This window comes from Medicago sativa, chromosome 1, assembly GCF_051527215.1.
Source record: "Medicago sativa cultivar Bolivia chromosome 1, Bolivia_mono, whole genome shotgun sequence".
NCBI lineage: Eukaryota > Viridiplantae > Streptophyta > Magnoliopsida > Fabales > Fabaceae > Medicago > Medicago sativa.
Genome location: NC_140749.1, coordinates 50,760,659 through 50,771,693, shown reverse-complemented (window position 1 = coordinate 50,771,693; position 11,035 = coordinate 50,760,659). Strand labels below are relative to the sequence as shown.

The 11,035-nt window shown below is 34.2% G+C and overlaps 1 long non-coding RNA gene across 1 annotated transcript; it reads right to left on the bottom strand.

Moving 5' to 3' along the window:
• Window positions 1-4,745: 4,745 nt before the first annotated feature.
• Window positions 4,746-9,346, bottom strand: LOC146955148 (uncharacterized). The gene is made up of 2 exons (XR_015008018.1): window positions 9,244-9,346; window positions 4,746-5,068 (listed from the first exon to the last, which is right to left on the bottom strand). It is a non-coding gene; the product is annotated as an uncharacterized LOC146955148 (long non-coding RNA).
• Window positions 9,347-11,035: the final 1,689 nt, after the last annotated feature.

The window sequence follows — 11,035 nt, the reverse complement described above, 5'->3', positions numbered from 1 at the left end:
GGCTTTGGATAATAGTAACCGGGTTCTAAAAAGTTCCCAAGTTGCAACCTCTCCAACGTATATCATGGTGTCACGAGACAAACACTCGCTCCATGATTATCCGTAAGAAGGTCTAACTTGAGTGTAGTATCGCGTGACGACTAAAACTCGAGACAACACTCGGTTTAGCTTCTGCACTACATCCTAGAAAATGGTCATGGATGGGTTCGGTTATCTACGGTTCATAGCGTCATAGAACAATTAGAAGTAAAGTGCCTAAACGCGACAACACACGCCGACAACATCACCCCCAAAATGCCTCAGCTATGTGGGATTGATCGCATAATCCAAAACACGAGGCAACCCTCGGAATGAATTGTCGATTATATCCCTCCTAAATCCTAAGTTCACTCAGCCCGGGTGTAAAACTTTTGATATTCTCACCCCACACGTTTGTAAGAATTTAAACATTTATTCACATAGGAAAGCAAAAAAGAAGCAAGTAAGAATACAAGCGCAAGCGTGAAAATAGAGACTAGGCGTAACTCTCGAATTTCCCCAGTGAAGTCGCCAGCTGTTTTATCTTGGTTTTCGGGTGTCAAACATTGATTACGTTTGAACCTTTTAACCTTTGATATCTCATTTTTTCTTGGGAAGGGAAAAAATAAGCAAAACCCTTGAGAATCGAGGTCCGGGAGTTGTTTTCGCTACGGGAAGGTGTTAGGCACCCATAACGACTATAGTAACCTATAGGAACCGTCTTTACTTTCTACGCGCGCGCTTTATTTTTAAATGCTATTTGAAAAGTGATATTTACACCTAAGAGCTTACTAAGTCAAGAATTGGAGGGAGAAGAAAGTGTTTGAATTTTTATTTGATTTGAATTGAAGGAATATTGTTTCCTTGCCTACGTACCCTTTTAAGGGATCAAATCCACCGTAGTTCTCTTCCAAAAATATTTTTTGTTTTTGTTGGTTGATTTTAAGTTTTGGAAAATGGAATTTGAAAGAAGAGATAGGAGGCCTCCAAGGGCATGAGATTAAGGAAAAAGTGAAGTTGGAATTAGTTATTTGCAAAAACAAGTCAAAGTTGGAATTAGTTTCATTGATGCTTTTATTAAGAAAATAAAGAGAAAAATTCACTTGGAATGTGTTCCAAGAGTTTATTTGAAAAAAAATTTGAGTGAGATGGTTCAAGTTTTTTTGTTTGGAAAATTGGAATTTTCTCTAAGTGTAGAACCTAAGCATACATCTAAACATGCAATTACCTAACCATACATCTAAACATGCATATCCTAGCCATACATCTAAAGTGAGGTGTGTGCATGTGTGAGTTTTTAGTGTCCATAGTCCATAGTCCATATTACATCATTTCCCTACATACACACTACTTCCTTGTGGGAACTTAATCCCACATAAATTAAATTTAAAGCAACATAAAAGTGTAAAGGGAAAGAAATGAAGAATTGAGATGAAGATGAAAGTGATGGAAGATGCTTATGAAACAATGAACAAATGGTTAGTAATAATAGGCATAGGATAGCAGAAAAATTGGCAAGGAAATAAAGCATAAAACATGGTAAAAATGCAAGAAAAAGTAGCAAAAATGTACTTAATAAAACACCTAAATTCCAAGGCAAATGCAAGAGACTCATAACTCTCCATTTTGGCATTTTTCAAAGGGTTTAGGTTCAGCCCCAATGTGAGAGTTATGAGAAAATTACAAGTCAAGAAACTATGGTATGATATTAAGCCTATTTTTGCATTAATTCACACATTTAAACATCAAGTAACTTGCTATGTAAGTAACCAATTATCCCATATTCAAAACAGCCCCAAACACTACTTATCAAGCATCAAACAACACTCCAAGATCATTCAACAAAACACAATCATTATGAGCCAAAAGATTGGAATTAGAAAGTGCAAAAAAACTTCATAAAATTTGGACAAAACAACACAAAATCACAACCAATCCTACAAGTATATTTTCCTAACAAATTTCAGCATACAAAAATTCACATGGAACAATCCTAAATCAATCAACACAAATGCAAAAAGAACTCACCAAATTTTACAAGCTTTTCATCAAGATTTTCCAACAAAAAGTAAAAGAAAAAGCATTAAACCAAGGCAAAATAATTTTCTAGTATTTCTTGATCAATCTTGACATGCAATATATCAAAATTGATCAAAATATACTAGAAAAATTATAGGAATTTTCTTAGAATTTTTCAAAGAGATTTTAGGCATGCAAAGGTGTATTCAGCAAGAAATAGTGTGCATATAGCAAGAAAATAAGGAGAAAGTAGTAACAAAAGTCCAGACCCAAACACACAAGATCCACATCCAAACAGAAAGCATCAGGGACCGTAGGATTGATCCAATTGGATCAACCCTTGATCCAACGATCAAGAAGGCAAAGGAACATGGAATGAATGTGGTCATGCGCGCATAGGATAAAACAACACAACAAGTAGTAACTACTTGAAGCTTTTCACGTGAAACAACAAACACAACACCAAAATTTTCTCTCTCTAAAGCCAAAGCCTACATAAACTCTCTCTTCTCTCTCTTAATGTTCATCTTCAACCTCATGAATGTCACCGGAAAGTTCAACAAACTCGCCGGAATCTTCAAAGGTTCGCCGGAAAATTCATAACTCCGGCGACACTTCTGGATTCCGGCGAGCTCCGATTCGAATTTTTTTTTTACACTTTTAAAATCGGATCGTTATCCTCTTTTCGAATATGAACTCGAAAACATTCAAAACACAACCAATCCACCTAAATCTAAAGCCAACAGCCGCGCAAATTTGAAGAAAAAGAGTGGAATAAAAAGCTTGGATCAAGAACAATACCGTGATGCTTGATGAAGCTTTGAATGGCTCCGGATTCTTCTTATGTATTCGAATTTGGTGTTGTTTCTCTTCTTCCTTTGCTTCGATTGGATTCCTTTCCTTCGTCCGATTCCGGTTCGTCGTTAATGGAATTGATTGAAGGTTGTTGTTTATGGATGTGATTTTTGTGGAGTTGAAGGTTTGTGATGATGAGTGTTTTTGATGAATCCGTGAATTTGGTAATGAATTTGTGGAGGTTTGAAGTTAATTGTGGTGGTTGAAGTTTGTTAGAGATGAAGATTGTGGTGGTTATGGAGGTTTTGTGGTGAGTTTTAATGGTGGATGTTGTTGATGATGATGGTGGAGGAAGAAGATTGTGGTGGTTAGAGAGAGGTTGAAGATGAAGTTGTGGTGGTAGAAGTTAGTTAGGGTGGTTAGAGGTGGTGGAAAGAGTTTGTTATGGAGGTTGTTGTGGTGGAAAAAGTTGGTTATGGTGGTGATGAAGGTGGTTGCAGCTTTGGAGAAGAAAGAGGGAAAGAAAATTGATTTTTGTGTATTTGTGAAAAATGATTAGTGTGTTGACTCTTTGACCATGGGACCCATTATATAGGTGATGTGTGAATTTTTGGACCAATAGGAGTGGGACATGTGGCGTAACTAACTTCTTGGGCAAAAAATGAACTAAAATGCAATTTTAACAACTTGAGGACTAAAATGCAAAATTAACTAAAGTTGCATTAAAAAAAAAGTAATTTGAAAATTAACGTAAAGTGAAACGATTAAAAATAATAAAACGGACTAAAATGAACCAACTACTAAATGAGGTACTTTAAAGTAACCTCTCTCTGTCAAAATTTCATGTGAAAAGACCAAAATGCCCCTAGGGACTAAAATGACTTGAAAATGACTCTAATGCAATTTTAAAATGGTTTTTAACAGGGAATTAAGGCAAGAATTTATTCAAGCAAATTGAAAAGACTCAGAGACAATTTTTAGGGATTAAAAGGAGTTTTGACACAGGAAATGACTAAAATGCCCCTAGGGGCTAAACTGACTCAAAATGACTCAAATGCAATTTTTTAAAATGGATTTTGACATGGAATTAAACAAAAACATATTCAAACCAATTGAAAGGACTCAGGGACAATTTTTCAAAGATTGAAAGAAATTTTAACATAGGAAATGGCTAAAATGCCCCTAGGGGCTAAACTGACCCAAAATGACTCAAATGTAATTTTTGAAATGGATTTTGACATGGAATTAAACAAAAACTCATTCAAACCAATTGAAAAGACTCAAACAATTTCAAGGACTAAAACGAGTTTGAATGCAGGAAATGACTAAAATACCCTTTTTCATGAATTTTGCAAGTAACATTGAAATAAAATGCAGAGAAATATGCAATTGATCAGAGACAAATTCAAATGACTTGAAATGCAAGAAAAATGTTTTTGGATGACTTGAAATGCAAAGAATCATAGACAAATACACAGTTGAAAAGATTTTTAAAGCTAAATTGAGAGATAAAGCAGAGTAAAATGTCAGTGTAAACAATAGCAAATTGGCAATTCTTCAAGAATAATAGACATATATCAAAGATGAAAGAAAATTTTGAACAAGTATTTTTAGGTCCAAAATTAGGGTATAACACCGTCTAGGATACTATGCTTATACCAACGGCAGAAGTGTCATCCCAATAGCTTATACCAACGAATAACTAGCTTGTTGCTAAAAATTTCAGAGCTATAGCAACGACATTTTACACCTGTTTAATTGCTTTAGCCAACCTGTGTATCCGTTGGTATAGGACCAGATTGCCCGTTGCTATAAGTCTGATTTTTTTTTTACAAATAAATATTTTTGTCTAAACCAAATATTTTTTTAATAACAAAAGTTTTACACTGTTTTATTATATGCACCACAAAATATTTAAAGCAACATAAAAGAAAATTTCAATTATATTGTCAAATTAACAAGTCTTACAAACATGTGAAACTAAAATCTTACAAACTAACAAAGCTAGATGGTACCAAGCTCTTATCCTTATAGAATTAACTTAATACAACATATTTATGACTTAAGCTCGGATTTCTATTAACCATTTAAGCATCTCCTCTTAAGGAACTGGAACGGAGAATGTTATAAACACAGTCGTTGAATCATATTTGAAGCCGACACACACTTCAGAGGATGCTGCAAGGAAGTAAACTTCAAACTTGCCACTGCCTCTCACCTTAACAAATTCACTCGTCTGCAACATGGGAGAGAGAGAATTATTAGAATCCAACAAAAAACACACAACACAAAGCCTACATCCTACGATAACAAAACACAACAAGGAGAAAATACACTCAATCCTAAAAGAAATCTCATTAACAAAAAAACACCTATGCCATGTAAAAGTAGGTTTAACATTTTTCCCACTATCATATCAGTCATATTTTAATATCAATATTAACTCAGCACAACAAATCACAATCAGAATGACAAAAATCAAAATCTCCAAATCACAATTATTAAAAAGCTAAAAAGAGAATTAGGAAAAATAACTTGGTCTATTGTATCCTTGTCATACCCTAATTTTGGACCTAAAAATACTAACTCAATTCTTCTTTTCTTGCATTTCAAGTCATTTGATATGTCTCTGAGCAATTGCATCTTTCTCTGCTTCCTATTTCAATATTACTTGCAAACTTCACATAAAAAGGGCATTTTAGTCATTTCCTATGTTAAAATTTCTTTCAATCTTTTAAAAATTGTTTGAGTTCTTTCAAATAGTTTGAATAAGTCTTAATTTTAATTCTATGTCAAAATCCATTTCAAGGATTGTATTTGAAGTCATTTTGAGTCAGTTTAGCCCCTAGGGGCATTTTAGTCTTTTCATGTATTAAAACTCTGTTTAAATTCTAAAAATTGTCTCTGAGTCTTTTAATTTTACTTGAATAAGCTCTTGCTCTAATTTCTTGTTAAAAAACCATTTTAAATTGCATTTGAGTCATTTTTAGTCGTTTTAGTCCCCAGGGGCATTTTGGTCATTTCACACGAAATTTCGGCAGAGAGAGGTTACTTTAAAGTACCTCATTTAGGTAATTTGTTCATTTTAGTCCGTTTTGTCCATTTTTATCGTTTCACTTTACGTTATTTTCCATTTTGCCAATTTTAATTCAATTTTATTTTAATTTCATTTTAGTCCTAAAAAATTCTAAAATTGCATTTTAGCCCCTTAGTGTCATTTTATTTTAGGTCCTTTTAATTTTAGGTCAAACTTTTAGGTCAATTGCAGTCCAGTCCTTTATCATTTTAAAATGTGTTTTCCAGTCCTTTTTCTAAAAATTGCAGGTTGGTCCCAAATTTTCCAGAAATTGCAAAGAGGCCCTAAGCCTCAATTGGTCCAAGTTCGAATTAAACAAAGTCCAGAAAAGGTGTCACAAACCCATTGGTCCAGAATGTCACACCTGGCCTATAAATAGAGGCCAACTCATCAATGCAACAGAAGAATCACCATTCCAGAAACGACACATCATCAAAAAAGCCCTAACAAACTTTCTCTCTCAACCACCACAGAATCCACCGTAACAAACTCTCAACCATCACAGAAACCACCGTAACAGAGTCAGAAGCAATTTCAACCACCACAATTCATCACACATTCATATCAATTTCACCACAAAGACTCAATTCAACAATTTCTACACAAGATTGATTCGGATTCATGGAAGACTCTCAGAAAAGTGTTCATCACTGAGTCTTCACCTTCGCAATTCGAGCAAAGTTTCGTCGAAGACGAATTTGCGATCACGAAGGGTTTGGAAGAAGTGAGAAGAAGAGAACTGAAGCAAATCCTGAACTAGTGAAGAGGAAAAGAACGAAGAACACCGATTTATTTTCGGTTCATCTTACCAGAAGCTTTCGCAGGATCTGTTCGTTCGAATCTCCAAACAAATTCAGGTAAACACGTGAAAAACCTTCTCATTTTTACTTTAAATCTTCATCGAAGGTTCATAGGCCAAAATAAACGGTGAAACAACGTGGATTAACAAGTTCGAAACTTGTTCGTACGAAAAAGTTCGAAAAGAATTGAAAAAGTTCGATACGAAACCCTAAAGATGTTAATCCTCAAAGATTCACCGTTTATTTTCCAAATTAGAGTTCAAATCCATAATCAGCATAGAAAATAGGTTAGATTAGGGTTTAGTTTCAAGAAGATTGGAAAAAGTTTGAAACCCTAGAAACCGAAGGTTCAAGTTCCGATCTACGTTGTTTCAGCCACAATTTCTTAAAAATAACCTTGGATCTGTAAACTGGAGAGGAAGACGAACGTTTCTGGGTGTTCAATTTAAAAAGTTAGCATCAGTTCTTCGGAGAAGATGAAGATTCCGATGAATCTTCATCTTCCATCGCCGTCCTCCGCCGTCCTCTCCAGTTTCAGGCAAGGTTAAGGTTTAGAGAGAGAAGAGAGAAGAACGAGTGAAGAGAGAGAATGAGAAGTGAGAAATGAATTAGACCGGTCACTAGGCATTTATATAAGCCATTGGACCGGTCTGGTTCATTTGGTTCGCTTCCTTTCGTTTCCTGGCCGTTGGATCTAGGGTTGATCCATCTGGATCAATCCAACGGCCCCTGAATCCCATGAGAATCCAAGACCCATGCAGGTTTGGGTTGGGCTTAACTCCTTCGTTCGTTTTGGGTTTCCTGCTATGTGCACCACTGGACCTTGCTTTTTACACCTCCTGCATGTCAAATTTTTGTGCAAAAATTCCAAATAAATTTCCATGAGTTCTTGATATTTTTCTTGATGTTTTTATAATATTTTTGCATAATAAAATTTGATAAAAATATGAGTATTAATTCTTGTTACTTGTTTACTTTTCTTGTTAATTTTTGAGGAACTTTGCTATGATTTTGATCATGATACATTGGTGCATGACATGGGTACTTAATATGTGATTTTGTGGTAGATATGCCCCTGAATTTGTGGTTGTTTTACTGTCTTGTGAGATGGTTTGTGGATTTCTTGCTTTGCAAGTTATGTAATTACTTTAGTGTATGAATAAAGTGCTAAATATGCCTAAGACCTATCATAATTCTTGACTTGAGTATGTACTTCTAATCCTCATATTATTTAGTGTGATAAGACCTTTAGAAAAGTTGACATGATGTGAGGATTATAGGTCATGCACTTGTCTTAACATTATGATAAGTTTTAGGAATATCTTGCCACTTTTAGGTTAGGAATTTCATTAACTTTTGCCAAGTTTTAGCATTTCCCTTGCTTATAATTTTCAATTCCTATTATTCCTTATGTCACTAACTATCTCTTTTCATGTGTCATTCATTCATAAGCATTCCATACTTCATCCCCTCCTCCATCTTATTTCTTGCATTTTAAGTTTCACCAAAAATTAGAATGTAAAACTTAGGAATCTTGTAATATTTTTCCTATGCCTTTAAATTCTTGCAAGACCATAGAATGTATCTAGGGTATGATGTAATAAGGACAATGGACTCTAATGATGTACACCGACACAAGCACCGACACATGCACACACCTCACTTTAGATGTATGGCTAGGATATGCATGTTTAGATGTATGTTTAGGATTGCATGTTTAGATGAACGCTTATGCTTTACACTTAGAAAAATCTCTTTTCAAAAAAATATGAACAATATCACTCAAATTCTTTTTTCATAATAAACCTTGGGATCAAAATCCCATTGATTTTCCTTTCATTTTCTTAATCAAAATTTTAATGAATTTTAACCATACTTAGACTTTTTTTTTGCAAAATAACTAATTCCACCTCACCTTTTTCACAATCTTATGCCCTTGAGGCCTCTCTCTTATTCTTCAAAATCCCATTTCCAAACTTAAAATCAACCAACAAAAACAAAAATATTTTTGGAAGAGAACTACGGTGGATTTGATCCCTTAAACGGGTACGTAGGCAAGGACAAAATTCCTTCAATTCAAATAAAATAAAAATTCACACATTCTTCTCCCTCCAATTCTTCACTTAGAAAACCTTTAGGCTTAATATCATCTTTCAAAATAGCATTTAAAAGTAAAGCACGCGCGTAGAAAGTAAAGACGATTCCTATAGGATACTATAGTCGTTATGGGTGCCTAACACCTTCCCGTAGCGAAAACAACTCCCGGACCTCGATTCTCAAGGGTTTTGCTTACTTTTTCCCTTCCCAAGAAAAAATGAGATATCACCGGTTAAAAAGGTTCAAACGTAATCAATGTTTGACACCCGAAAACCAAGATAAAACAATCCTTAGCACCGAATTTCATAGCAATCACAAATACATATTTCAGTGGCTGACAAAATATCATACTACCAGTAACTTCAGTGTATTAAAAGTTCAACTCTCACAAAAAATAATGTTAATTAGTAACTCGTATGATAATGGTATAGGAAGTACCTTGCAAGGTCTGAAGAGGAAGAGGCTTTCTCTTTGTAAAAATTCACATGTAGTGCTTGAAACTTAGTAGTTTTATTCTTCAAGGAACTTTCAAACTGCAGTCATGTAATCAAAAAAAAAGTATTAAACAAGTTTTCTTTAACACATATTTCCCTTCCTGCTAATGACTCAATTAACAACATCATTCATAAACCAATTTGTATTTTAAATACCTCTTTGGAATAGATATTCAGGTGAAAACCTCTCTTTGGACGGTGATTGTTTTATCTTGGTTTTCGGGTGTCAAACATTGATTACGTTTGAACCTTTTAACCGGTGATATCTTATTTTTTCTTGGGAAGGGAAAAAGTAAGCAAAACCCTTGAGAATCGAGGTCCGGGAGTTGTTTTCGCTACGGGAAGGTGTTAGGCACCCATAACGACTATAGTATCCTATAGGAACCGTCTTTAATTTCTACGCGCGCGCTTTATTTTTAAATGCTATTTTGAAAGATGCTATTTAAACCTAAGAGTTTCTAAGTGAAGAATTGGAGGGAGAAGAATGTTTTTGGATTTTTATTTTAGTTGAATTGAAGGAATTTTGTTCCTTGCCTACGTACCCGTTTAAGGGATCAAATCCACCGTAGTTCTCTTCCAAAAATGTTTTTGTTTTTGTTGGTTGATTTTAAGTTTGAAAATTGGAGTTTGAAGAATAGGAAGAGGCCTCAAGGGCATGAGATTAGGAAATTGTGAGGTTGAATTAGTCATTTGCAAAATATGGTCTAAACATGATTATTTTCATTGAAATTTGATTAAGAAAATGAAAAAGGAAAATACAATGGGATTTTGATCCCAAGGTTTATTTTGAAAATGGTTTGAATGATGTTTGTTCATATTTTTTTGGAAATTGATGATTTTTTTTAAGTGTAAAAGCCTAAACATTCATCTAAACATACAATCCTAAACATACATCTAAACATGCATATTCTAGCTACATATCTAAAGTGAAGTGTGTGCATGTGTCGGTGCTTGTGTCGGTGTACATTATTAGAGTCCATTGTCCTTTACATCATACCCTAGATACATTCTATGGCCTCTTTGCCAAGAAATTAAAAGCATGAAAGTAAAATTGTACAAGAATTCCTAAATCTTTACATTCTAATTTTTGCATGAAATTTTAAAGTGCAAGAAATAAAGTGGAAATGGAGGATAGGATGCTTAAGAAACATGAAACAAAAGGGTTAGTAGCACATGACAACATCAAGAAGTAAAAGCAAGTAAAAATTACTATAACAAATGCAAAGAAATTACCACAAAAACATAGCGAAAATGATGCAAAATAGAGCTAAAATCCTACTACAAAATGCAAGGTTCACATGACTTATGATCCTCACCTTTTAACACATTTTAAAGACATGAACTCAGATTGTAAAATGGGGACCAAAGGGACGTGATAGACCATGCATTTTAATAGTGAATTTAAGCATATTTTACATTATTTATTCACAAACAAATCTTGCAAAGCAAGCAACTAGGCACAATACACACACATACAGCAAAAACACATTCAAACAGCAGCAAAACCTTCGCAAAAAATTATATATCATGAATCAAGAATATCCACCAAGAATTGGAATCGAAATTAGGCAAAAAACCACAAGTTTTTAACATAAAATCTCACAGTTAAAGCAAGAAAACACCACACTAATTTTTTTATCAATTTTCAACACAACCAATATCATAAAAGACCACAAAAGATAGAAGAAAAGCGTATGAATTAATTTGGAATTTTTCGGCAACAAAACACATGCTTG